Below are 22,955 nucleotides of genomic sequence, written 5' to 3'. Positions count from 1 at the left end.
AACAGAAGGTATTTGCGATAAAAAAGCAGATCCCACCAAGCATTGCTTCTTAGTAGGAGGGTTTTTTGGTTTCTTTTAGCCCCCTATAATTTCCTAGTGGTTTGGGTCACCCCGGGCTGCTTGGTTACTCTGGGAAAACATATGAAATCTCTCCTCAGGCATCTGATGGTACGGGAGGCTGGTGCAACAATGAAAAGACCCATTCAGACAAGATGGACTGCTTATGTGTGTGTGCAGAAAGAACATATTTTGGAACTGTAATTTCAACATTTAAAAAAGATCTGAAAGAAAATGTGGACATAGATTTTGTTTAATGCGATGCGTGATTTTTTTTCTTTTCTGTCTCATCCATTTTTCTAGGGTGAAAGATTAAAGTGTACCCAAGGTAAATCTCACATCAAAAAACACATATTTACCTAAGAAGAGGGGGAGCCTCTGGAACCTGTAGGCCAGTGGTCCTCAAACTAAGGCCCGTGGGCCGAATGTGGCCCCCTCAGGCTCTTTTACCGGCCCCCCCATACACAAAACATTACTTATAGATGCGGTCAGCTACATCTTTAAATATTGGTGGTCCGCATATAGAATAGCAGTGCTGGCACCACCCATCCACATGGAAGCCAGAAAGCAGAAATGTTCTGGTTTCCAATCAAATTCCACATCAGGTGACACTGCTGTCCAATTGGACCGCAGGTTGTCACCTGGGCATGCTTCACTGTCTGGCCTGCAAAAACGTCTACATCATTTTATGTATACTCCGGCCCTCCAGCAGTCTGAAGTATGTTGACCCGGCCCTTGACCCAAAATGTTTGGTGACCCCTGCTGTAGGCTGTGCCACTGCGCAGGCACAGTGACACTCGTGCATGAAGGGGAGCACGGCCCGCATCTTCTGGGCTTTCTCTCTTCTTGGGTAAGAATGTGCTTTTTCACTCGAGGTGATGTTAATTGAACTAATATTTATGCTAAGAGCTGGTATTAACCTTGAATAATATGCAATGCATTATGCAACTATAAACTACCGTCACACAACAGTAGTCAAGGTGGCCATTAATTATGCAACAGCGAATAATAAAGAAATACCCACTTCCTCAAAGAAAAAGGAATAGAATTCCACAGCAGAATTCCAGAGGAAATGACAGATGCTGGTTACACTGTGTAATAAGAAGGTAAAATGAGAATGTTTGAATACCTGCATCACTTACAGCTGGGCTCTCACTCCATTGTTCTGCTATTTTCTCTAATATTTGCAGAAGAGAGCCCTTGGCAGCTCCTTACAACTGTAACATAGATTTATGATGATTTGCTCATTGAAGGTTCATTACTTGAAATTTTCTGGCTCTGAATATTTTTGATATCAGCTAACAATGATCCCAAAGTAACTGTGATAGACAGTATTACAGAATCTGACATATTTTGTGAAATTGGATTTTTATGAAGCTTTTCCAAACTTGCCCTTACGTTTTAGACTTTTTCTAACTGTTTGGTAAGAGTTGCTTTTTGTAATAGAAACTTTAAAATCCATAGAAAGTGTCCTTTCCTTGGCTCCCCCGAAGCGTCCGGCAATCCTGGCTTGACAAGCCTGACAAGGCTTGATATGTTTACCTTCCCTGGCTCCAGCGAGGGCGCTGTTGCGGCTCTCAGCACGGACATAGGCAGAAATAGATGATCTCTGTCAGGTCCGCTCTACCACGCAGGAGCAGGAGGCTTGCACCTGCGCAGTAGAGCGGACCGACAGCAATTGGCTATTTCCGCTTATCTCCGAGTGGAGAGCCGATACTGTGCCTGCGCTGGAGCCAGGAAGGTAAATATTTACATCCCTGCTGTTCAGAGGGCCCCTCTGAGAGGGGCACAGCAAGACCGCCATGGGACACAGGAGGACGGGGGAAGCCCCGATAGGATCCAGAGGCTTCCCCCACCCGAGGTGAGTACCCCCCAGGGGAACTTTTTTTAGTTACAGGTTTTCTTTAAGGAGAACCCAAGGTGGGTTTGAAAAATCCTATTAGGACACAGAGGCACATCCTACATACAATGCCCAGCCTCTGTGTCCTTACAGTGTCCCCCCCCAGTCTCCCCCCTTGCTCTGCTGTTCCCCATATAACAAACCGCCAGGCTAGTGACATCAGATTGTTGCTAGCTGACTGTTTACCTGAAGGCTGTCTGTCACCGCAGCTTCCCGCCTCCTCTATAGCGCGGCTCCCTGCCTGTGTCCCTTCCCTCCCCGCCTCCAAAAGCTTCCTCCAACCGCCTTACAGAGGCAGGGAGGGAAGGGACACAAGCAGGGAGCAGAACTATAGAGGAGGCGGAGGAGCGGCAGTGACTGACAGCCTTCAGGTAATCAGCCAGCTAGCGACAATCTGCGCTAGCCTGGCGTTTTTTTTTATGGGGGACAGCAGAGCACGGGGGGAGACTGGGGGGACACTGTAAGGACACAGAGGCTGGGCATTGTATGTAGAATGTGCCTCTGTGTCCTAATAGGATTCTTCAAACCCACCTTGGGTTCTCTTCAACAAAGCAAATGAAAATATAGATTGCTCAAACCTTGCCAATACAAAAATATTTTTATTGAAAGTGGAACATTAAGATACTGAAGGAAAGTGTGCGAAGAGGCCTTCTGCCTGTAGAAAAAAACAAAAAAACAAAAAGAAACCCTGATGTGAAGCACTCTACTCAACCATATGGGCCTGTTTCCACTACACGCAGATTGGATGCAAAAAAACTGACTCCAATGAATGCCTATGGAAAAATCTGCATCAGACAAATCGCGTTTAGTGGAAACAGACCCATAGGCATTCATTAGAGTCAGTTTTTCTGCATCCATTCTGCATCCAGTGTAGTGGAAACAGGCGCTATACCGGCCAATCAGCATGAAGACTCTGACAGAAAACCAGTAATTGGACAACATGTCCATGTAAACAAACATGCTAGTTACCCTTCCTGTCTGTAAACATACAGCCTATAGCCAGTGCCCAGATACAAATGTGGCTATTCTGGTAGCTGCCTCCAGCCTTGAACTTCTCTCCTGCATTTCACTTTGGCAATGACTATATGGATAGTAGCATGCATAGCTCAGGAATTTACATGGGACATCCCATGCGCTTAGCTCGACAAGCCAAACCATACAATATTGTTGCCAGAGGTGGTGGTGAGTGCCGGCATTATTGATTAATTGACATTGATACTGACCGTTTACCTCTGCATTCCACCTGGTTAAGATCCCTGGCTATATATTGTTTGTTTTATACAGGGGTAGGGCAGGGGTAGGGTGATGGTAAAGGCAGGGTAGTGGGTGCAGGCAGGGTGCTGAGTGCAGGCAGTCGCAGGGGGCTTGGTGCAGGTAGGGATAAGATGCTGAGTGCAGGTAGGGATAGGGTGCTGAGTACAGACTCGCACAGGGTGCTGGGTGCAGGCAGGGGCAGGGTGCAGGCTGGCACAGGGTGCTGGGTGCAGGCAGGGGTAGGGTGATGGGTGCAGGCAGGCACAGGGCACTGGGTTCAGGTAGGGATAGGGTGCTGGAGGCATGCAGGCTGGCACAGGGTGCTGTGTGCAGCCAGGGTAGGGTAATGGGTGCAGGCAGGGGCAGGATGCAGGCTGGCACAGGTAGAGATAAGGTGCTAAGTGCAGGCAAGGTGCAGGCTGGCACAGGGTGCTGGGTGCAGGTAGGGATAGGATGCTGAGTGCAGGTAGGAATAGGGTGCTGAGTACAGACTGGCACAGGGTGCTGGTTGCAGGTAGCAATAGTGGGCACAGGGCGCTGGGTTCAGGTAGGGATAGGGTGCTGAAAGCAGGCAGGATGCAGGCTGACACAGGGTACTGGGTGCAGGCAGGGGCAGGGTGCACACTGGCACAGGGTGCAGGTAGAGATAAGGTGCTACATGCAGGTAAGGTGCAGGATGGCACAGGGTGCTGGGTGCAGGTAGGGATAGGGTGCTGAAAGCAGGCAGGATGCAGGCTGACACAGGGTACTGGGTGCAGGCAGGGGCAGGGTGCACACTGGCACAGGGTGCAGGTAGAGATAAGGTGCTACATGCAGGTAAGGTGCAGGATGGCACAGGGTGCTGGGTGCAGGTAGGGTAGGGTGCTGGGTGCAGCCAGGGGCTGGGTGCAGGCGCAGGCTGGCGCAGGGTCCTGGGTGAAGGCAGGGTGCTTGGTGGAGGCAGGGGCAGGTTGCAGGCTGGGGTGGGGCAGTGTGATGGGCGTAGTGCAGGCAGGGGCAGGATTCATTTACAGACCTCAGATCAGCGGTGACTGGTCCTGCAAATTTTCTGCTGTCCCGTCTGAGCTTAACCCCTCTCTCCATGTCAGACCTCTGATCAGCGGCATAACAGCAGAAACAGACAGAGCACACACGCTACCCGCACCCAGCATCTGTAATACAAATGCGGAAGTGACGTCATTGGTCACTTCCGCATTTGGATTACATACATCGGGCGCGTGTAGTGTGTGCGCTCTGTCTGTTTCTCCTGCTATGTCGCTAATATGAAGCAGATTAGTAAAGCGGCGCTGCGGGGAGGGGGGAGCCGCCAGCAGCAGAGCGAGGCCCCCCTTACAGTGAGACCCCAAGCGGGGGTGTGCCTCGTTTGTACGGTGGCGGCGCCCCTGCCAATACCACATTATATACACTTCTGATTGGATTGACATTGAATCTTTGTTAAGGTGGCCACACACGATACAATAAAATGATCCGATTTTACAGTAATTCGATAAAAACGATCGTATCTCTCGAAAAAATCGAAAGCTTTTTTTTCATTCGACTGAAAAATCCGATCGGATTTACCGTTTTTTTCGATTTAAATCGATCCGGAATGCCAGATATTTCTCTTCAATTTCTACTAAAGATTGTATGGTGTGTGTTGGATTGTTAATTTATTAATATACACACCCTAGCAATTTTCTCTGAGTTTCCAATCATTTTCATCATAATTGAGGAAAAAATGTAACATAGGTGTGTGGTACATTGGTCATATTTTTAAAATGTTACAATCAGTCAGAAAAATTTATTGCAATTCTTAAATTGAACAGATATTTAAAAAATTGTATGGTGTGTGGCCACCTTAAATGAGATATGTATTTTGCTCTTCACATCACCCCTTTGGTATATCATTTCACCATAAACCTGAAATGCTATATACTAAAGAGGTGATGTAAAATAAACCTGAAATACTGGTGGGCAAAACTGCATTACACCGAATATAATGTTATACTGTATGTACATTGTTAGGTTGCTGAACTTCTTTTTTATTTTTCAATTAAATGATCTGGTAAAAAGAATTTGTGAGCAATATTAAACAACGATTTGCCTTCTAGCAAACATTCAAAATTTGCCAACCAATTAATGATTTCAGCTAGATAAATAATCAAAATATACTTACAGCTTACTTCTTCTGAATACAGTTTTCATGAGAATGAATCGCTTTCATGCTTGTGCATTTTGTTGAGTGATTGCATCTTAACTTGTTTGGCAAAACGGAAGATCTGAAGCTAGACTACACAATCAAACGTGTTATTTTAAACATGACTTGAGCCCCGTACACATGCCCAATCATCAATGTCCCCCGATGAGGATCAGGACACAATCTCTTGGGCGACATTGCAGGGCCGAGGATGTTTAAATGCATCGCTTGCATTGCAGGTTAGCGACATGTCCTGTTCTATGCAAGGGGGGAGGGGGAGACAGAGTGTTGTGGGAGTGATGTCATGCAGTGGGCGGTGTAATTGGGGAGGACAATGCTCTCGGGGGCAAAGATGGGTCAATTGCCAATCAGTTGAGAGGTGTCGGGGGCTGCCGGCAGTCATATCGGCCACCCCACCTGAGTTTCATCTGGCGAGTGTATGGAGATTTACTAATCATTACTATCAGCACCACTCACTAACTCAAATTGTTTTCAACAAACCACCTTAGCTGAAAATCATTTTATGTAACAAAATACAAAAGGGCTTCGCCATTAGAGAGATTGTATTAACTTCTAATTATTTGTAAGCATGAAAGACAAAATTACTCATATAATTAGGTAGAATGGATTTATGATAAAAGTGGGATGCATGATACAGAAATAGATTGCCTGAGTACTTTGTTCATTAAATCTCACTGCATCACTCAACAAAAAACAGTTTACAACAGCTCCAACACAATAGGCCTGCTCCTGTAATTATTCATAATTGCCACAAGAATCGTAAGAGAATATTGCTTATTAAAGCATTTCAAAACATTTATAAGTGTAGCTCATTAGTTGTGCTGTATTGTATGGAGACAGAATTATAATTTCATAAAACATATCACTGTGACTTTATTATTCCGGATAATTAGCCTTGCTTTAGCTCCTGTGAAAATTTAGATGCTATGAGGTGAGCACTGAGATGAGTTTTCCTGTAACAAAAATGTGCCAGAATTTGCAGTTATTGTAATGCTTTTATTTTGGGATGGAAAAATCTGACTGCCAGGCTGAGAACTGTTGGCACACTAATGTGCCTTTTTTTTTTTTTTTTTTTTTTTATAAACCTTGTGCTTTTTCCACACTGTGATTACACAGCACTCCAATCTCATCCACAAGAAGTGGATTCCGATTCCAATACGCTGATATTACTACTGTTCACCCAGTATTTTCAGTGTACTCTTTAAAAGCGCTTCAGAAGATGCCAGTGCTACATAAATACTAAATAATAGTAAATGATAATAATAATCTGTAGGCTTCATACAAGAAGCTGACAGTGAACGCAGAATGTGGTAATGCGCTAGGGTGCATATACACATCCAATTTTGATTGGCCAATTTTACCACTCCCATGTCATATGAGAATTTACCCACACAATCTGTTTATAGTATTCAAAATCAGTTGGCCCTAATACTACACGGAAGTGGTAAAATTGGCCAGTGATTGGCTAACTAAAATTGTATGTGTGCACAGTTGTGTTCAAAATTATTCAACCCCCAATGCTGTAAAGGGTTTTAGTGAATTAAGTGTACATTTGTAATTGTGTTCAGAGTGAAATCTTACAAGGACTTTTTAAAGAACCAAATGCAACTAAAACGACATCAATTGTTTTTGAAATACAGTATTAAATGTTTTTTGTGATTTCTTCATTGACAAAATTATTCACCCCCTTAAAGACTTTCACTCTTAAGAACAGAGATTCATTCAAGTGTTTTCGATCAGGTATTGAAAACAACTGTGGATGTTAACAAGCAGCAATCAAGCATAATAAGCACCAATTAGGCAGATTTAAAATGACTGCGATACTCAGCTCCTTCTAGACATTTACTGGTGTGTTTACAAACATGATGAAGTCAAGAAAATGGTCCAGGAAGACAAGAGAAGAGGTGATTTCTCTTCACAGGAAGGGCAATGGCTATAAGAAAATTGCAAAGATGTTAAACATACCAAGAGACACCATAGGAAGCATCATTCACAAATGCAAGGCAAAGGGCACTGTTGAAACGCTACCTGGTCGTGGCAGAAAGAAGATGCTGACTTCGACTGCTGTGCGCTACCTGTAGCACAAAGTGGAGAAAAGTCCCCATGTGACTGCTGAGGAACTGAAAAAAGATTTGTCAGATGCGGGTACTGAAGTTTTAGGTCAGACAATAAGGCGCACACTGCGTAATGAAGGCCTCCATGCCAAAACTCCCAGGCGCACCCCCTTGCTGTCTCCAAACAATAAGAAGAGTGCAGTATGCCAAAAGTCATGTGGACAAACCACAAAAGTTTTGGGATAGTGTTCTGTGGACTGATAAAACAAAATTAGAACTGTTTGGGCCCATGGATCAACGCTATGTTTGGAGGAGGAAGAACAAGGCCTATGAAGAAAAGAACACCTTGCCTACTGTGAAGCATGACGGGGGGTCAATCATGCTTTGGGGCTGTTTTGCTTCTGTAGGTACAGGTAAGCTTCAGCGTGTGCAAGGTACCATGAATTCTCTTCAGTACCAGGAGATATTGGATGAAAATGTGATGCAGTCTGTCACAAACCAGAGGCTTGGGAGACGTTGGACCTTTCAACAGGACAATGATCCCAAGCATACCTCCAAGTCCTCTAGAGCATGGTTGCAGATTAAAGGCTGGAACATTTTGGAGAGGCCATCGCAGTCTCCAGACTTAAATCCGATTGAGAACCTCAGGTGGGACTTAAAAAAATCAATTGCAGCACGCAAGCCTAAGAATGTGACTGAACTGGAGGCTTTTGCCCATGAAGAATAGGCTAAGATACCCGTAGATCGCTGCAAGACACTTGTGTCAAGCTGTGCTTCACATTTAAAAGCCGTTATAACTGGAAAAGGATGTTGTACTAAGTACTAAGAATGAATGTCACTTGGGGGTTGAATAAAACTGATAATGATGTGAGCACAGAAAAGATATTTGTGGTTATTTCATTATAAATGTTATATTTATCTGACTTACAAGTGCCTCTTTGATTTAATTGTAAACAGGATGACTGAAATGATAAAAATCAATGTCAAACTGACCAAAACACTCAATTTCAATGGGGGTTGAATCATTTTGAACACAAATGTATGTATGGTACACAGGTGAATATTAAAATGGACCAAACTGGCAATAGGAGTGACCCTGAAGGCAAAGAGCGGCAGGATGAGTTCCTGCAGTAAAACCTGGTACACAGCCTATTTTACCACCTCCATGTATTATGAGGTTTTACCTACACAATCTGTTTATAGTTTTCTGATGACCTTGTTGCCTTCAGGGTCACTCACATTGCCAATTATGGTCCATTTTAATATTCAACTGGTCGGTCAGCCAAATCCTTTCTGTTCCTAGCGCATTTGAACTGGGAACATATAGGAGCGGAACTGTGCAGGTCCAGTAAAAGGAAGCACTCTTAAAGGATGTATAGGAGTGCTTTCTTTCACTTAGCAAAATCTGTTTGGGAATTGCAAATTTCCAGCTCAGGTGCACCTGTTCACAGCGTGGTGATCTTCTGGGATGCTAGGAACAAAAAACTTTGTAGCATGGGGATCAGAAGGGACCCCGAAGATAATGAGCAGCAGGAAGAATGTGCTAAGTGCTCTGGCCCACCATGATTTTAATTTTAAAGTTTCAGTACACTTCAGGTGTGTTTTAATGAGATTATAAGTTACAAAGGTAAACACTGTGCTGCACCATGCTCATGTATTACAGAAAAAGACTTTGGCCTCAATTCACTAAGATCATGCTGGAGATAATAAGGCAAGAGAAAATTTACCTCCACACAGTGAGAGAGTTATCTTATCTCTTCATTCCTTAAGTAACCTCTTCTGTAGTTATTTTCACACATAGGCCTCAATTCACTAAGATCATGCTGGAGATAATAAGGCAAGAGAAAACTTACCTCCACACAGTGAGAGCGTTATCTTATCTCTTCATTCCTTAAGTTACCTCCTCTGTAGTTAATTTACCTCCTCTGTAGTTATTTTCACACGCAGTTAATAAACAGCCTGTCTTTAACGCTGGAGTTATTTTAAGGATTGAAGAGTTAACTTAAAGACAGAAAAGTTAACTTTAGGTTTGCCTGAGGTAAAATGTTTCTTGAATAGGACATGCCTCATCACCATAGTGATAACTCTAGAAACGTTATTAAAGACAGGAGATAAGCTTAGTGAATTGAGGCCATAGTTAATTAACAGCCTGTCTTTAACTTTAGAATACTGGAGTTATTTTAAGGATTGAAGGGTTAACTTAAAGACAGAAGAGTTTGCCTGAGGTAAAATGTTTCCTGAATACAAGCCTCATCACCATGGTGATAACTATAGAAACGTTATTAAAGACAGGAGATAAGCTTATTGAATTGAGGCCTTTGTGAAAAAAAAATGCATGTCACAGGGTCATTGTTACTGGGCCTGACACCTACATATTCCTCAACTCTTTGTAGTCATATTGAAGAGGCATTTAATTATTTTATGATTAAATATGACTTCACTAGAGATATTTTAATAGCCTGTCATGCAAAACTGGTTAGGTACTTAACATATATTTGTCACTATTTGAAAATTATTAAACCAGGAAAAGAAAATTAAAGCAAACCAGGTTATAGCAAACCTGTGAGGAAGAAAAGTTTGAACGTTAGATTCTTTATATAAGCAGCGGGAAGCTTGTGGAGGGCCAGAGGCGTCTAAGATGCTTCTTGAGCCCACCACTGCTGCTCAGAACCATCTTCTTCTTTGTGGACATGCTCCTGTCAAAGTACAAGCTTCTCCGTACTGGGCAGGGCCGGTTCTAGACTTATTGCTGCCTGAGGCAAACTTTTGAGGATACGCCCTCAAAAGTTATAAAGCCCTTATTTACAGTGTATGACTCTGCAAATTAGACATGAATAGGGGACAGCTGAAGTTAAAAGAATAATAGGAAATGTGAAATTTAGTTTCAAAATAGGGTCCATTCTTTCATAAAAGGGGTGTAATTCATAACCAGATAGAACCTCCAGGTATTTAGGGAAGGGGGTGGGGGGGCAGTGGACCTATTTTTCTTAGGTTAAAGATCAGTTGTAAAGAGACCTGCTTGTGACCCATGCTCTGTTTTTCAAACTTAGGATGAAACAATGTTTAATTAATACATAAAATGTTTTGCTTCTTGGAAAAGCCTTATGAATTATTATCCCCTAGTGCAAATATTTGAATCTTGTTAAACCATTCAGATACTTAAAACTGTTATGTTTCTGTCTTGCTTGGCAAACCACAGCAACAGTATTATTTGATAAGTTAAACTGTTGAGGTTCAGTGTAATCTTGGTTATACTGTAAACTATTTTTCCTAAAGATGCTAATTACTTCTCAAAAGCCTCATTCCAAATGTTAAAAAATACTGCTGTCCCTTTCCAAGATCACACAGACATATACAGAAAATGCCATAATATCCCCTGCTTCTTGTAATTTAGTGCAAAACATATATTCTCAATAACTATATTTATGTATCCCTGCATTCAAAATCCTTGTGGTAGCTTTACTATAAACAATGTAAAATATTTGCATTCTTGTACTCATTACAAGTCATTTTTTTCATATGGACTCTGTCATGACTGAGCTTATCTATGCAAGAATAAGCGTCAGTTCTCCAATGGCAGCAGCTGTACTATGTAGGCTATGACATGGGGCTGTTAAATAACTAGATGGTGGGGCTTAGCACAAGCCTGGGAAACTTGATGTCCTTTATATATCAGCATGCTGCAGATCCAGGGACTTCCTGGGCACATAGATATATGTATGAGGGTTAGACCATTCTTTACAGGCACCATACAGCGCTGTAATATTGCTTTGGTCGCTATTTAAGGCCTGATATGTTTAAATAAGGAATGGTTCCAACAGTTGTGTGTGGTCCGGTATCAGCCAGGGAGAGAATCTGAAGACATAACAACAAAAGTTGTTTAGGTGATACCTTTAAAGACTAACTGTACCAGATTTCTTTGCAAGCTTTCCAAACGTCTTCTTCAGGCATGTTACAGAACTGGTAAATGGGACAGAACAAGTAACCAGTTCTGAAACATGCCTGAAGAAGAAACTTAACGTTTCAAAAGCTTGCAAAGAAATCTTGTACAGTTAGTCAAAGGTATAAACTAAACAACTTTTGTTGTTATGTTTTCAAATGATTTCGAATAAAACGTACAAATAACGCCCCTTGTTCAAATAACTTTCTCTCCCGAGTATTCTCCTAAGAGATTACTTTTCATCTTCTCTTTAAAGTAAATCTAAAGCGATTATAAAAACAAAAAACAGATACTTACCTAAGGAGAGGAAAGGCTCTGGTTTCTATACAGCCTTCCTGTTCCCCTCGTTCCTCCGCAGTCTTCTCCGTTTAAATCTGCCACCAGAGGAGACTTCGAAATTCTTTGGGACCCAGAGTCCTCCCGAAGACAGGTGGCTTTGTACTGCGCACGCATAAGAGAGGTCACTTACGCATGCACAATACAGAGCAGCCCGTCTTTTGGTAGCCCGTGTGCTTCCGGAGACTTTCGAAGCCCAGCCAAAGAAGAGCGCAATCTACGACCAACCGGTCATAGACTGCTAACAAGGGAGCCTGCAGGAGAACGAGGGACCGTGATGAGAATGGGAAGGCTCTATAGTACCCATAGCCTTCCCTCTCCCTAGGTATCGTTTTATTTTGCTTTTAATTTCACTTCAGACTCCCTTCAACCTCTTAGCGGCGAGCTGCCACATTAAAACGTCTTGCTGGAGCCTCTTAATAGCTCCAGGATGTTTTAATGCTTCACTCGCATTTTGCCCATGAATTGAACTTGGGATGCTGAAGCTCCAAGGCTGAAGTGCTAATCAGTTAGCCACTATTTTGTCCATATAATTAAGACAATACTTTGACTTTTGCAATTATCATTATTTTCTCGGTGGTTAACATGTGCACATCAGAACAAAACCAATCTGAGATGGTATATGATGAAATACTTGGATAGATGAAATAGATGAGAAAACTTTTCTTTCCCCCCGACAAAGTGGAGGTTGACCTTAACCTTTATTAAAGGACTTCCGAGGCCAAAACTAAGAAAATTACACTGTACCTTTTTTCTAGCCGAATCCACGGAGGACGCCCTGCGCGTCCTCCGCTCCGTTCTGCCGTCAGTGTCGGCCTATTCGTTCCCCCAGGGCAAGCCCCGACCTCACCAAACGGGTCGCATCGATGCCACCCCTAAGATGGCCGCCGCCTTGATCCGCGGCTGCGCAGTACGCTTTGCCGCGATTGCGACTGCGCAGCCTTTAGCCCGCCTCCCGCCGCACGCTTCAGGAGGATGCCGGGACCCATACGCGGCGAGAGGCGGGCTAAAGGCTGCGCAGTCGCAATCGCGGCAAAGCGTACTGCGCAGCCGCGGATCAAGGCGGCGGCCATCTTAGGGGTGGCATTGATGCGACCCGTTCGGTGGGGTCGGGGCTTGCCCTGGGGGAACGAATAGGCCGACACTGACGGCAGAACGGAGCGGAGGACGCGCAGGGCGTCCTCCGTGGATTCGGCTAGAAAAAAGGTACAGTGTAATTTTCTTAGTTTTGGCCTCGGAAGTCCTTTAAGACATTTATATTTTCTTTTTTCATTTTCACCACCTATGAATGTGTTATCTGGATGGAGCATACAGGCCGTAACATCGATACCAGTATTTCTCAAACCTGACCTTGTGACTCCCTAACGGTGCATGTTTTGCAGGCAACCTCACCTATGCACAGGTGGGGTAATTAGTGTCTCAGCTAGGTGGATTCCATGTACCTGAGCCACTAATTACACCACCTGTGCATAGGTGAGGCTTCCTGCAAAACAAGCACCATTTGGGAGTCACGAGAACAGGTTTGAGAAACACTGATCTACACTATGAATGATTTGCGCAGAAGCCAAGTAACAAGAAAATGCAACCATGTTTTACACAACACAAGACAACTAAGAAAGGTTAAGTGATCTTGAGCTGAGCATACTGCAATGCTGCAGCACAATCATTCCTCTGCGGGTAAAGTATATTTCATAAAGGGTAAAGACTGGAGGAATTGGAGCCCTGGAGTAATATTACTGCAGAATCATTAGACTCTTCTTACAGAACTGCAGGCAATGTCTTTTACTAACTTCGTATTTTAATGATACTGTAGATTTTTAATATTCCAGTTCCATAAATACTTTCCTGTGGTTTCACTTCTGCAGACTGGTAATATCTTAATGACATTTTTTTTAGTCCATTGAAGGAATTTTTTACTTGATAAAAAAAAAGATAAATAGCCAGCAATCCCTTAAAAAATAGGTGAAAGTAGACATTGCCCTACTTATTCAGCTGGGTAGCAGGTGCAGCACAAAGCAGATATTTGCAGAGGGAACAACGAGTGCCAGATTTCAGCAACACTCTATAATTCATTATGTGTAACATAAATCTGTTCCAACTAGCCAACTAACATAAAGGCTGAAGTTTTCTTATTTATAAACTGGTTCACGGCAAACGTTCCCAGGGAAATAAATGAAGAGGCATGGCTATGCACCGAGTCTGCACGTGGGAAATCACTGGGGAGGGGAGGTGTGCTCCAATAGCACTATGCCTTGTAGGAGGAAAATGATGCAATGCTTCTGTTATTCCCGCATCCATTCACTGGTCAATAAGCTAAATATCGAAGAAAACAATAGGCAAAGAAAACACAGAAAATGTGTGTGACAGAGAAGAATGCATACAGATAGAGTAGGAGAGAGATAGACACAATAAAATGACCATAGATATACACATAGAGAGGGAGAAAATGAGAAACGAGGCAGAGTGAGAAATAACCATACATATAGTGAGAGAGGGCACGGGAGACGAGACAGTGAAAAAATAACCATACATATAGAGAGAGGGAGAGGGCATGGTGGGGGACGAGACAGTGAAAAATAACCATACATATAGAGAGGAAGAGAGAGGGGGGAGAGAGAGGGGGAGATAAATAAGCAAACAAACAAAGAATGAGAGAGAGAGAGAAAAAGAGAGAGATAAGACAGAGGCCCATTTGCAATTCAATTTTTTACCTGAGTTTTCTCAGGTTGCCTTTTAAACCACCAGCAAGGAAGAAAATACTTAATAACTTAATAATTTTGATAGTACTTTTTCACCTACTTTTTGGTACTTTTTTAATTGCAAAGTCCTAAATACAAGATGAAAAATTATCCCAGGCCAATATGCAATTAACATTTTCTCCTGAATGTTCTCATAGGAAATCATTTTTCATCTTCTCTTTTAAATAACTTTTCCACACTCTGCAGTTTAAAAAGTATCAAAAAATAGGTGATACCTAAGGAACCAGCTGAATTCTGCTATGGCCCCTGGCAGGTCCTCTTCTCTCTCTTCTTCTCTTTCTTCTTTCTCTTCCTTCTCTTCTTTATCTTTCTGGCTCTCTCCGGCCCACTCTTTCTTTAAAAAGAATAACCACCTGGTGCCGTTATCTAGTACTATCCCGAGACCACCAGATTTTTGGGTTGACCTTAAAACTTAATATCTTTATTAATGCGCAGTTAAGGATGGTAACATTACCTGTCGGTGAGTATATGTTTATGGTCAAGGTGATCACAGTTAGGAGTAAATCACAGCGTACTGCCTATAGGTAGCCTAGAATCTTTTTGTTAATGTGAAATTCATAATATTTTGCAGTTGTCTGTTTATTCTAGCTTGAATCCGTACTACTGAACTGTATACTTGATGTACACTTTAGGACGCAGCTGGATGACTGTTTGTATCGGGTAAACATAAAATACCATTAATGAACCTGTTGGATAATTTTATCTGTAATGATCTCTTTTATTGGTTATTCAATAAAAATTTATTGAAAAAAAAAAAATAGGATAAAGTACTGTCAAAAGTATTGCCTGCTGGTGGCTTAAAAGCAATTTTATTGATAAGATGTGAAATTTTACCTAGGAGAAAAGATAGGAAAAAAAAATGATTGCATATTGGCCATAGAGAGAAATGACCATAAATAGAGAGAGAGATAAAGTGAAAGATGAGACAGGGGACTTTATTCATTTCACTTTATCTCCTAAGTTTTCTCCTAAGATAATATTTAGGCCTCTTTCACAGTGGGACGGTGCGTTTGATGCGACGTTAACCTATTTTGGTTCCTGGACGTAGAAACTACGTCCAGGAACCATGCGCGCTCCCGCGGCCGATCGCGCGCGTGCACGCGCACTCCCGGCCGCGGATTCGGTAGCCACGGAATCAATGTATCGGGCTATGGTGCCCGATCACTGATTCCTCTCCCCCGCTGAAAAAGTGACAGCTTCTCTCGGAAGCTGTGCTTTTTCTGTCCGTTGCCTCCCCTCTGCGTCACTCTAAGCGTGTGTTACGCTTAGAGTGAGGTCATGTAAACAAACTCATGGCCGCCATCTTGTGGCCAAAAAGTAAAACTACAAGTAAAAGTAAAAAAAATTAAAAACAACACACAATTACATTATAAAACTATAGTTTACACCCCACCCTCCCAAAAATACCCAAATAAAATGTTTAATATAAAAAAAAAAAAACATTACAATAAAAAAAAAATGTAAATATTTACCTAAGGGTCTAAACTTTTTAAATATCAATGCAAAACGGAAAAAATGCACCTTTATTTCCAAATAAAATATTGTCGCCATACATTGTGATAGGGACATAATTTTAACGGTGTAATAACCGGGACATATGGGCAAATACAATACGTGAGTTTTAATTATGGAGGCATGTATTATTTTAAAACTATAATGGCAGAAAACTGAGAAATAATGATTTTTTCAGTTTTTTTCTTATTCTTCCTGTTAAAATGCATTTACAGTAAAGTGGCTCTTAGCAAAATGTACCCCCCAAAGAAAGCCTAATTGGTGGCAGAAAAAACAAGATATAGATCAGTTCATTGTGATAAGTAGTGATAAAGTTATAGGCTAATGAATGGGAGGTGAACATTTCTCAAGTGAAAACGACGGAACGCGAATGGGTTAAGGTCGCATAACGTGCCACTTGGACGTTATAGTACATTCTTTAGCATTGCGTTTGGTGCGCCGTTTTCGTAGCACAGTGATGGAACGAAAACGGCGCATGCGTAACGCAATAAATCTGCTGCGTTGCGTGTGTTGTACATGCTCAGTAATGTTTTTTTTTTTTTTTATGTAACATTAAAAAAACCAAAAACATTACTGAGCATGTACAACACACACAACGCAGCAGATTTATTGCTAAACGCACAGCATGCGGCACTGTCTAAATATTGCTACACGTTACACACAACACAACCTGTGCACTGTGAATGCTGCACAGACTTAATATAGCTGTGCGTTAGTCCACGTTAAAACATTTTCTAACGTGCGACTTTAACGTGGCACTGTGAAAGAGGCCTTACTCTTTGGTTTATAATAACTTTTCAGCACTGTTTCTGTTTAACCATTTCCGCCGCCCGGACGTGAAGCTCACATCCGGGCGGCAGCTCTGCAACGCTCCCGCGCTTGGGCGCTCCCGCCCGCGATCGCGGGCGTGCCCCCGCATCCCCGCTGTGTCCCCCGGTAGCCCTGGGATCAGGAACATGGTTCTCGATCACCGATCCCTTTCCCCCGCAGAAAAACCGAAGCGCTCACCTGTGAGGCTCTGACTCTTCTGCCCGGACAGATTTCCGCATCCCCTTGTACTTCCGCTTAGCAAGAAGTACAAGGAGGGAAACTAAAAACGAAGGTGGCCATCTTGTGGCCAAATAGTAAAACTACATCTGCACATTTTTTACTTTACAATATACACACTTTACAACATTAAAAATTAACTGTTAATTTTATGTCCCAAACCACGATATTACCCAAATCAAATTTTTAATAGTAAAAAAAAAAAAAATTACAATTAAAAAAAAAAAAAAGACATAAATAGTTACCTAAGGGTCTGCACTTTTAAAATATGTATTTGAAGGGGGTATACTACAAACATTTTTAAAATTATAAGCTTGTAAATAGTGATGGATGCAAAACGGAAACAATGCACCTTTATTTTCAAATAAAATATTGGCGCCATACATTGTGATAGGGACAAAATTTAAATGGTATAATAACCGAGACATACGGGCAAATAAAATACAAAGGTTTTAATTATGGTAGCGTGGATTATGTTAAAGCTATAATGGCTGAAAACTGAGAAATAATGAATTTTTTCCATTTTTTTCTTATTAATCCTGTTAAAATGCATTTACGGTAAAGTGGCTCTTAGCAAAATGTACCACCCACAGAAAGCCTAATTAGTGGCGGAAAAAATAAGATATAGATCAATGAATTGTGATAAGTAGTGATAAAGTTATTAGCGAAGGAATGGGATGTGAAAATTGCTCCGATGCATAAGGTGAAAAATCCCCGCGGGCTGAAATGGTTAATAGGTGTTTCTTTTTTGTTTTTGTTTTCTCTTTTCCTCATTAGGATTATATATTTCTTTTTTTGCTCCACGGATACCTGGCCTACACCATCTCTTCCTTCTATCTATCCTTCAAAGGATCAGGAATTATGCTTATCTTTACAGGACTGGTCAGGGCTTTTACTGCCTTGCCACAGAGGTTGTAATAATCATCTACTGTGCTTTTTTATATGTAACAGGCAACCTTATTCCTTGGTAATACATGCATAGTTGTTGTTGTTGTTGTCTTACTGCTTTATACAAAGCATCTCCTTCAAATTGGAAGCCTTTGGCCAGGTCTCCCCCCTGCCTAGTGTGTCCTTCTTGATCATCTTACAACCCCACCAACAACACCCTTCCCATAGACTAACTCGGAATTATTGGGTGTCTGTAAAATCGCATGATCATATATCTTATAACCTGTTTGCATGTATAACCTTGCGCTATGTTGTACAACCTTGTGCTACGTCTCTGTCTGACACCCTTTGGTAACATTGTATGTATCCCTATTTATTGACCAGCACTGCGTATTATGTAAGCACATTACAAAGACAATCAATGGTAATAATAATTTTGTATGGCCTTGGTTTGCTTTCACTTAGCTTGTTGACTGTGTCCTTTAATCAAATCAATAAAAATCATAGCTACAGAAAAAAAAAACAAGTACTGTCAAAATTTTTGGGAGTATTTTCTTCCTTGCTGGTGGCTTAAAGGGATACTGAGCACCTTTTAAAAACACAATTTGCACTTACTTGGGGCTTCCTCCAGCCCACTGTGAAGTCCCCCAGCATCCTCCTGGCTCCTACCCCGGTCCCGCAGGCGGCTCTGTTAATTGGCAACTTCAGCCTGAAGTCATCAGTACGAGTCCCCGCCATGCACGCTACGCGTCATCACGCCAGCCGGCTTGAGAATCCTGCACATGCGTGGTTCAGAGTTAGAGAACCGCGCATGCACAGGACTCTCATGCCTGGTCGGTGTGATGACGCATAGCAGCCTCCGTGATGACGCGTAGTAGCCGGTGTGATGACGTGTAGCGTGCATGGTGGGGACTCGTACTGGCAACCTCAGGCCGAAGTCATTGATTAACGGAGCCGCCTGCAGGACTGAGAGAAGAGCCAGAAAGATGCCGGGGGACCTTGCGGCCTACGGTAGGCTGGAGGAAGCCCCAGGTAAGTGCAAATTGTTTTTAAAAGGTGCTCAGTGTCCTTTGAAAAGGCAGTCGACCTTTTGAATTCCCTTCCTCTCATAAATTTTCTTAGGATATTTTGCACACCTGTAGGGCCCATATTATATTAACTTATTCTCCCGAGTTTTTTCCAAGGAGATAATTTTTCATCTTCAATTTAAAGTGGACCTGAACTCTTGCACAGGACAGAATGAAAACATTGAGAAATACACCCTGTATTTATTTAGAGAGTTTAGCCTATTTAATCCCTCCTAATTTGTAAGATGTAATTTGATCTCTCTCCTGTGTCACATGACTGCCACAGCAGATAAGCAGATAAGCTCATGTAAAAGCACAGGCTGTTAACAATATGTCTGCTTCCATGAATCAGGAAGTAGAAACTGTGCAGATTTATTCTAGGATTTGTATCAGCTGTAACAAATAAAGGTTTTTGGTTTAACCGCTTGAGGACTACAGTGCTAAACCCCCCTAAAGACCAGGCCAGTTTTTGCTTAATAGGCCACTGCATCTTTAAGGCCAAGCTGCAGGGCCATACAACTCAGCACACTAATGATCCCCCCCCCCTTTTCTCCCCACCAACAGAGCTCTCTGTTGGTGGGGTCTGATCGCCCCCCAGATGTTTATTTTTTTAATGTAAATATTTATCTGTGTTTTTTTTTTATTATTTTTTGCTATTTATTTATTTATGTAGTATTCCCGCCAGCCAATCCCTGTGATCAGCTGTCATAGGCTTCAGCCTATGACAGCTGATCCCAGCTGAGGCAATGGAGGGGACAGCCGTGTCACTGCTGATCACAGCACTGTACATGTAATTAGACGGCGGTTTTGCCGTCTAATAAGTCTCCCGAGCGAAGGTAGGGCGGAGCTCCGCCCCCCAAGCAGGAGATGCGTGCGCAGCCTGCGCGCGATCTCCTGCATTAGCTGGCCCCAGGACTTGAAGCCAATTGGCTTTAGGCGGTCCTGGGGCTGTCGCCGCAGCCACGCCCATTGGCATGGGGCGGTCGTCAGGAAGTTAAAGGGTATTATGCTGTTGTGTATCTTTTAGAGCAGAGAGGACATGAGTTCAGACCCACTTTAAAACAACTTTCCAGCACTTTTTCAACTAAAAAAATATCAAAAAGTAAGTGAAAATGTACTATCAAAATTTTTGGGAGTAATTTCTTGCCTTCTGGGGGCTTAAAGGGCATTTTATTGACAAGTTTAAAAATATCACGTAGGAGAACATTTAGAAAAAGTTAATTGTTTATGGGCCCTGATTAATAAAATGCCTTTTAAGCCACCAACAAAAAAGAAAATACTACGAATAATGAGTGCTGAAAAGTTATTTTAAACAGAAGATGAGAAATCTCCTAGGAAAAATGTGAGTTAAATATGGGCCATTTTATTCATAAGGTGCAAAAATATAATCTAGTAGAAAACTTAGGATAAAACGGGTCCAGAAAGAGAAATAACCATACATATATAGAGAGTAGGAGAGAAAGAGAGACTGCAAAACACTTAGCATAACATTCAAGTCATCATTATCAATGAAAGGCACTTACAAATGACATTACAGTTTACTTTCCAACCATAATGAAGATATTAGTTTGGAGTGAAGTTAATAAAGATGTTAGGGATGGGAGAGACAGCAATAAAAATATCAGGAGCAAGATAGCAGGTAGCACAAGCAGCAGTAGCAGCAAGACAGATGTGCAGTTCCAAGAGCTGTTCCAAAGTACCAGCAAGCCGATTAATCCCAAAGAAGACTCTGACACCGTTGACTGTATGACTTGTTCATCTTCACAGCCGCTTCAGGAAGATGATGAATGGGATGTTTTGACTACTAGACTGAGTCTTCCACCTTCTTTCAATTTTCTTCCTATGAATCAATCTCCACCACTGCTTATCTATATTCTCATTCTCTTTTTAAGCAAAAATAACACAAGGCTCTTGCCTAAATCTAAGCAAGCTGCAGCTCTAAAGTCATGAAGTGAATGCACAATATTTAGAAGGTGACGACTACATGACTCATGTCCTGGAGAATAGAAATAGAACATTGATTGAGGACACTTATCATACATCATGTTGATGGTGGTGGTAAGGCCTATGCATATCTAAGGGTCAAAGAGGAATGCAGCTATTTCTCAAGATGCGTTAAATTCTGGGCCATTCACAAATAATATACTGTGCACAGAATATAAGTTATGGTTCAGTACTTATTGTTGTCATCCGCTGTAGTGGGCATCTAGTGGAGCCAATATTCTCACACTAACCCTCTTCCTATAGCCGTACACTAACCCCCCCCCCCCCCATACCTAATACTATTCCCCCTGGCATCCACATGACCAATACCTGATCACCTATTTTAACTATAACCTATCTTAGCCAATCGGCTACTAATATTGGGTGCACCGTGCGCCCAACTCACTGTCTTGGTTCCGATTATCACTGCCTTGCATTGGTGACTATCAAACGCCTGCCAGAGTGAAAGCCCAGATCACCTGATCACAGTTCAACAGGCCTGATTCACATAACGCCACTAAAATAGCTGTGCACTGGCAGCACACTGCAATATTACTAGTACTAACACCAGCAAAGAGCTGCACATTGCACAGTTGGCATGAACAAAGGTACATAGGTAGCGTGAGCGATGCTGTGGTAACAAGTAGCGTATTGTACATTACATAGCAATGTTTGTGTTACCCATGTACTTTGGGTTGCATGAACTGTGCAACGCATGGTACACTTCTGGCATTAGAATCAGTAATATTGCCATGCACTCCGTGTCTTTTTGGTACTCCATGACTACGTATCTTTTTGGAATTTAAAGCTCTTAATAATTGATGGGGGGGGGGGGGGGGTGAGTCTTTGGCTTGTCTGCCATCCAAATGTTCACCTGACTCTTAAACTTACAATGTCACCAGCTCTAATGATCTGCTCTGCTGTCTGCACAGGCAGGCAGCTTTTTGACCATTTTTCAGGTCTGTATGCTACAGGTCCCTGGAAAGGAGACCTGTCTTCACTCTGCAAGTTTCAGACTTGCTGTTCTGGTGAGGGATTTGCATTCACTTATCTGGCTATTGATAGCTCTGCCTCTTTTGAAGGCTTGCAGTATAAATACCATTTCCTCCCAGAATTCCCTGCTGGTCATAAAGGTTTGGTTCTGCTGGACTTACCTTGAGTTACAGCCCCTCTGCTAATTGTTTGCTAAATATTGTCTTAGAGTAGTTATCCTTGGGAGTGCACTAGCATTCCTTCTAGCGCAGTCAGGTTGTTTATTATCTGTATTGCCTAGTTCTGTCTTATCTGTTGCGATTGCACTTTCTCCAACGTCGGCTGACAGTGAATCGCTCTGTCTGTTTGGATCGCATTCGCCCTAGCGGTAGAGGAGGTGGATCTTTCTGTATTCTGTCTTGGAGTGTAAGCCAGAGCAGCGGTTGCTACTGGTTGCTCCATGTGTCTGTCTGTTGGGATCGCATTCGCCCTAGTGGTAGAGGATCTCTCGGTACTCTGTCTTGGAGTGTAGCCAGAGCAGCGGTTGCTACTGGTTACTCCTTCTGTCTGTCTTGTCTCATCCGTGCGATGGTATTGTCGCCAGCGGTGGCTGACAGTGAATCGTTCTGTCCTGTTCCTAGATCGCATTCGCCCTTGCGTTAGAGGCGGTAGATCTCTCTTGTCTGAACCTTGGATTTTAACCTTAGCTGCGGTTGCTACTGGTTACTCCTTCTGTCTGTCTTGTCTGGAACGAACGCTTGCTGTTGTCTGGGTGAGGCAACCGATTAGCAAGCGTTCACGTTCTCTGTTTGTTTTCATTTTTCGTGTTTCATTTGTTAGTCAGGGTTGGTACGCTTTGTCGCTGTTGCGCTTAGCGTGCGGTGACCGTGAATTCCACGCGCTTTGTCACTATTGCGCTTAACGTGTGGTGACCGCATGTAGCTAGTCCTGTCTGTTCCTTCGTGTTGGATTACAGTTTGTTAATTGGT

This window comes from Hyperolius riggenbachi, chromosome 4 (assembly GCF_040937935.1).
Source record: "Hyperolius riggenbachi isolate aHypRig1 chromosome 4, aHypRig1.pri, whole genome shotgun sequence".
Classification (NCBI taxonomy): Eukaryota; Metazoa; Chordata; class Amphibia; order Anura; family Hyperoliidae; genus Hyperolius; species Hyperolius riggenbachi.
The sequence above is the reverse complement of the archived record's forward strand: the minus strand, read 5'-3'. Positions refer to the sequence as shown.